Below are 6000 nucleotides of genomic sequence, written 5' to 3' on the forward strand. Positions count from 1 at the left end.
TGCCAACATCAAACCTGTAATCCACACAGTATAGATTATTTCCAACATGTAAGAGTCTCTGTGAGTCTGGTGCCAGAAAGAGATCAGGTGTATCGAGGATTGTTATAAAAGGGGGAAGTTAATGCCGTTCAGCAGATGAGAAACAAATATGATCTATAAAAAAAAAACATTCTTCTGCTATCTGCAAATAAGATCCTTCTTAAGGGAAAAATTGGGACCAACTATGGCACTTCCTAAGTGTAGCGACATGGAGATTCTAATTCGAAAAGGGAATGTGCATAAATTTATTTCTAAGATGTATTACATATTCCAAAGTGAGGCCCCAAAGCCAGGTTCACGTAGGCCGAGGGAGAGAAGGGAGTCGGACAACAATCAATGAAGAGCTGTGGCAAGATCTGTGTCTGAACAGTGTGACGGGGGTCGTCAATGCCAGGTACAGGTTAATACAGTATAATTTCTTGCAGTAGTTGTACCTTACACCACAAAAATTACACAAATCAAAATTGGAAATTTAAAAAGATGTGCTTTAGATGTGGTGTGGAGGTAGGAACTTTCATCCACTCCACCTGACAGTGTACAAAGGTGAGACCCTTCTGGGAAGACCTGGGGGACATTCTGATTTAAAAAAAATTATAGATAGGGATTTTCCATGGGATCCGGAGTTGTACCTCCTGGGAGATATTGGAGGTGTACAGTTTAGACTGACCAAACACCAAATTTCGATTGTGAAGATTGCCATGTCGGTAGCCAGGAACTGAATTGCAGTTTTTGTGGAAGTCTGACTCCAAACTAAAGACCACACGATAGAATATGGAAATGCAGAGTTGTATTCCCCTTGAGAAAATCACATATAACCTAAAGAAGAAACAGGATGCATTTGTTGGATTATGGCAATCTTATTTGAGATATATTGGCACCCAGATGGACTAGTCCACCCCCCTTTCTAGAAACAGAGATGCTGTAATAATTTGTCCCCAGTTGAAAAAGGAGTGTAACTAATGAAACAGGATATGACACAGGTGACATGCCTTTTTCACCCCTGTTTAGGGTTGTAGGGGTCGAAGGCCCCATTGATGTGTGTATGACTGTATTAACATAAGTTACTTGATGGTAGGTTAAATTGTATGCAGAAAGTGGGGGGGGGGTTGGAAAGGGGGAAGAGGAGGGGATAAATACTGACTGTATATGCAGGAATGTTGTGAAAATTGAATGATTTATTAAGCTTTGGGAGTCTGAAAAACCATAAAAATATAATCAAAAAAGAGTCTCTCTGAGTCCCTCAAACATTCTTGATTAAACCAAATTCCGATTGAATATTGTCCAACTCAAGTTTAACCCACTTGCCTTTGAAGATGAAACAACACTGAGTTAGCAGTTGTGATCACACATCTCTATTTTTAATTCCTGCTGTTTGTCGAATGCTATTAGAGCATCTTCAGTACACACAGGAGGCTGGGGCACCTAGTTAGAAATCAAATCCAGGCTGCCAAGTTCAATAGATCTAATTTTAAGCGCAAAGCAGCTTTTATGTTGGATTCAGTTATTCGATTCTCCAATGAAGTATACCGAAGGAAAAATGTTTTCCACCTCTCAACAAGTTTAGTTGCAATTGGTATTCACTAAACACAGAGAAAGATTATGTTTTCAGCTGTGAAATGTTTTGCACGATAGAAGGATATGGTGGATTGGGGTTACGAATTTATCGCCCCTGCTTGCCACTGTCTGTGAATAAAGAACACATAAATAAGATCTTAAATTATTAATTAACACAATTTGGAATTGGAAGAGTGGAATTTCTTGTACTGTTTCTGTTCTTCAGTGTGATGTTTAAAAATTTATTTCTTGGAAGTTAACTCAAGATCGGCATTTAATCCTAATCATTGATCTTGTGTTGAGACTAATTACCTGCCATTATGTGGAGTGATTCCCTCATTCTTTCTTAGAGTTGCATGGAGATACAGCAAGTAAACATGCTCTTTGTCCCAAAGACACTGAGGCAACGTCCAAGCCCCCATTCGCGCAAATCCTACATTAATTCCATTTTACTTCTCCCAGCGTTCCCATCTCTTTCTCAAGATTCTAGCACTTGCCCATGGATATTTGTTAATGGCCCATCCACACAGCTTTGGGATGTGGGAGAAAATCTGAGCACCCAAAGGAAACCCACAGAGTAGAGGTGAAAAAGTGGAAACCTAGGTTGCTGGAGCAATACCTGGCTAAGGCTTGGGGTCAGAGGACACCAGTGAAGGTTAAATTTCACCTCTTGCCTCGACAATATTTTGGAAGAGTTGTCCAAGAAGAAACACACAGTAAGAGTTGTTCACATTTGACATTTAACTTGAGACGATAAGATGTGATGATTTTGTCTTTCTTCTTGTGAAAATTTAATAACTTAATTTATCTGCTTTTCTCCAACATGGTTGAAAGAGAATGTGGAGATGAATTTCACCCTTAATGTGATTATGAGACTAAAAATTTCAAACAATTTTATTCCTACTCAAATGAGGGTAACTAATTCATTCCCCCAGCTGGTAGGATGTGCTCACTGATCAATTTGCTGAATGCAGATTGGCTCAGAGTGTGGGGAGAAGGATCATGATTCACCTCCAGCTGCAGCATTATGGAGACACCTGTTCCCGGAGATGCTGACAGAACCCATTGGAAGACCATCAACTCTGTAAAAGATGCACTTTGGTCCACCCAAAACTTATTGGTCTTTCAACACGCGAAGGCACATTCCAGGTGGCAGGATTGCATGCTGAGTGATGTACTGACTCTTGGTGCAGCCAATGCAAGGGTGCTGTGGGGAAGGAGCACAGTGTAGAGTCCCTTTGTTCCCGGTCATCGAGGGGCTGAGACTGAGGGGTGGTCCCCCTAACCAGCAGAGGGGCGAGTAACAATAAGGCAATCCTATAAATAGAAATTGAAGTAGCAATGTACAATGATGGAAATGTGAGGATATAAAGCCAAGTGTGGGAAGATACTTTGAACATTTTTCCTTCTGTAAATAATTTGTTAATGAATAAAATACATTTTTGTTTTTTTTTTAAAAATGGCCAGCTTTGCCCATCAAGGCTTTGTTCTCAGTCACTGACGGAGTTTCAAGGTTGGAAATACTGTGTCACTCATGACTTGTGGTTTGAAGGCAATGAAACACTGTGAAATGCCTTAAACCATATAACCATATAACCACTTACAGCACAGAACGGGCCAGTTCGGCCCTACTAGTCCATGCCGTAGCAAATCCCCACCCTCCTAGTCCCACTGACCAGCACCCGGTCCATACTCCTCTAGTCCCCTCCTATCCATGTAACGATCCAGTCTTTCCTTAAATGTAACCAATGATCCCATCCTCGACCACGTCTGCCGGAAGCTCATTCCACATCCCCACCACCCTCTGCGTAAAGAAATTTCCCCTCATGTTGCCCTTATAATTTTCCCCCTTCAATCTTAAACCAAGTCCTTTAGTTTGAATCTCCCCCTTTCTTAATTGAAAAAGCCTATCCACATTTACTCTGTCTGTCCCTTTCAAAATCTTAAACACTTGTGGACTTCAAAAGTGGCCACTCCATGCAAGATGCCCAGTTCCTGTCCTGTCGTTATGTTCCAGGTGATATTAATAGCAGCGCTCCATTGCAATATTCAAGAAGCAGCAGAATCCAATGATTAGGTCAACATTCTTAATAATATTTGGATAGATTTTGTGGGGATTTTTAAACATTGCAATCACAGAGAGCCAAGGATTGAAACAGACTAATCCTGGGAGTTTTTAGGATATGTGAGTTTTTAGGATATGTGCTATGACAGCACTAGCCACCAGAGTTTGAATCCAACAGTGTCCGTATGGAGTTTGTATGTTCTCCCTGTGACCTGCCTGGGTTTCCTCCAGGTGTTCCAGTTTCCTCCCACCCTCCAAAAATGTATGGGGCTTGTAGCTCAATTGATGTATTTGGGGCAGCATGGGTTTGTGGACTGGAAGGGCCTATTAAATTGCTGCATTTTTTAAATTGAAAAATTCAACCGAGGTCGCACCTCAAACTTGTGTAATTTTGTTTTTGCATTTTGAAGCCTTGATTTAATCGTGTGTGACTGATTGTCTGAAATTGATGGCTGGTTCCTCCTCCAAGTTGGTTAAAAAAAGGCATGTGGCCTTAGAAACTCGATCTTGGACTGAATTAGTTGTCAAGCAGCTGAGTTTTTCTGTTGCAGTTTTCCTCCTTTAACAATGATGATTTCAACAGCTGTGTCCCTCAAACATCATGGTGCAACTGGAGATGTTGGAGGAACTCAACCGGTCTCCAGCGTCCATTAGAGGTAAAGATATATTTATCGATGTTTCGGGCCTGAGCCTTTCTTCAAGATATAAGCAAACAACAGGGAAGGCATCAGAATCAAGTCTGGAGGGGAGGAGTCCAGGCCAACAAAAGGTCTTAATTGGATCTCACAAGAGGAAAGACGACAATTGACTGAGGCTCTGTGAAAGAAAGCAGAGAGAAAAGGGTGGCAGAGAGAGAGCTGGGGGAAGGGAGTCGGGAAGAAGATGCGGGGGTTGCAGGGTTTCAACGGAAGCAGGAGAAGTCGAAGTTAATGCCATCCAGTTGGACAGTGCCCAGATAGAAGATGAGGTGTTGTTCGGCTGAAGGAACTCAGTGGGTCAGGCAACATCCATGGATAGAAATGGTGAGTCAACGTTTCAGATTGGGATCCTCTTTTGAGACTGAAATAGTGTGATATGAAGTATTATCAAGGGGGAAAGGAAAAGGAGGGGAAGAAGAAGCTGGGGCTGAGAGGTGATAAGGTAATGGACAAAGGCTGGGAGATGTGGAGAGATGGTTGGGAGTGGGGTAGGTTGAGGTAAAAAGTAAGGACAGAAGTGCTTGGTACTCAAAAGGTCTCACAGTGTCCATGACAGGTAAAGATATGTTACTGACATTTCGGGCCTGAGCCTTTCTTCAAGGTATAAGTAAAGAAGGCTTCTGAAAAGAGTGAAGACTGGCAGGGGGAGGAATCCAGACCAATAAAAGGTATTAATTGGATACGATAAGGGGGAGAGGTGACTATTGATTTTGGCTCTGTGAAAGGCGACAGAGGGAAAAGGGGAGAGAGAGACAGAGGTAGGGAAAAAAGAAATGGTGGTGGGGGGGGTTAACGGAAATTGGTGGAGTCCATGTTCATGCTATCCGGTTGGAGGGTGCTCAGTTGGAAGATGAGGTGTTGTTCCTCCCATTTGCAGATGGTCCCAATCTGGCAGTGCATGAGATCATGGACAGACATGTCAGCAAGGGAATGGAATGGAGAATTGAAATGGGTGAGCACTGGAAGATCCCAGCTGTTGCGGCGGACAGAGATGTGGTGCTGAACAAAGTGTTCTCCCAGACTGTGCCCAGTCTCTTGGAAACAGAGGAACCAGGTAGAGGTTGGGGGTTACTCACATTAGACAAATAGATATTCATGCTTTTGAGTTTAAGTTTGGTGCAGGATGCATATAATGTGTTGTTCCTCTGATGTACATTTGGCCTCAGCCTGACAGTGGATAGGATGAAGGACTGGTATGTCTGTGTGGAATTGAAATGGTTGGCAACTGAGAGTTCCAGCTTGGAAGCACAGACAGGTTTTCAGAAAAAAACTGTTACCCTGTCTGCATTTGGTCTCACCGACAGTAAATGAGATGCCTGTAAAGCTTGGCCTCACCCAGCTGATCTGTTTGTCATCCTGGATGGAGCTGATGAAGGTTGATGCCGGGAAAAGTTTTGAACTGATGACAGAAGGAGACGGATGGGTTTGGAGGGAAGTGTAGATGGGGAATGAAGAGTGGACAAGGAATTCTTGGTGAGACTGATCGCTGCCAAAAGCATGGCTGATGGTGAAATTGTGCTAAATTGCCAGAATAATGTGTCATATGTGGAGAGTAGTGGGGTGAAAACACTTCTTTGTCTTTGCACTGTCTGCAAGTTAACATTGCAACAAGTATTCTCATAAATATTTGACACAGTGAATATT

Source organism: Narcine bancroftii, chromosome 1 (genome assembly GCF_036971445.1).
Source record: "Narcine bancroftii isolate sNarBan1 chromosome 1, sNarBan1.hap1, whole genome shotgun sequence".
In the NCBI taxonomy this organism is placed as follows: Eukaryota; Metazoa; Chordata; class Chondrichthyes; order Torpediniformes; family Narcinidae; genus Narcine; species Narcine bancroftii.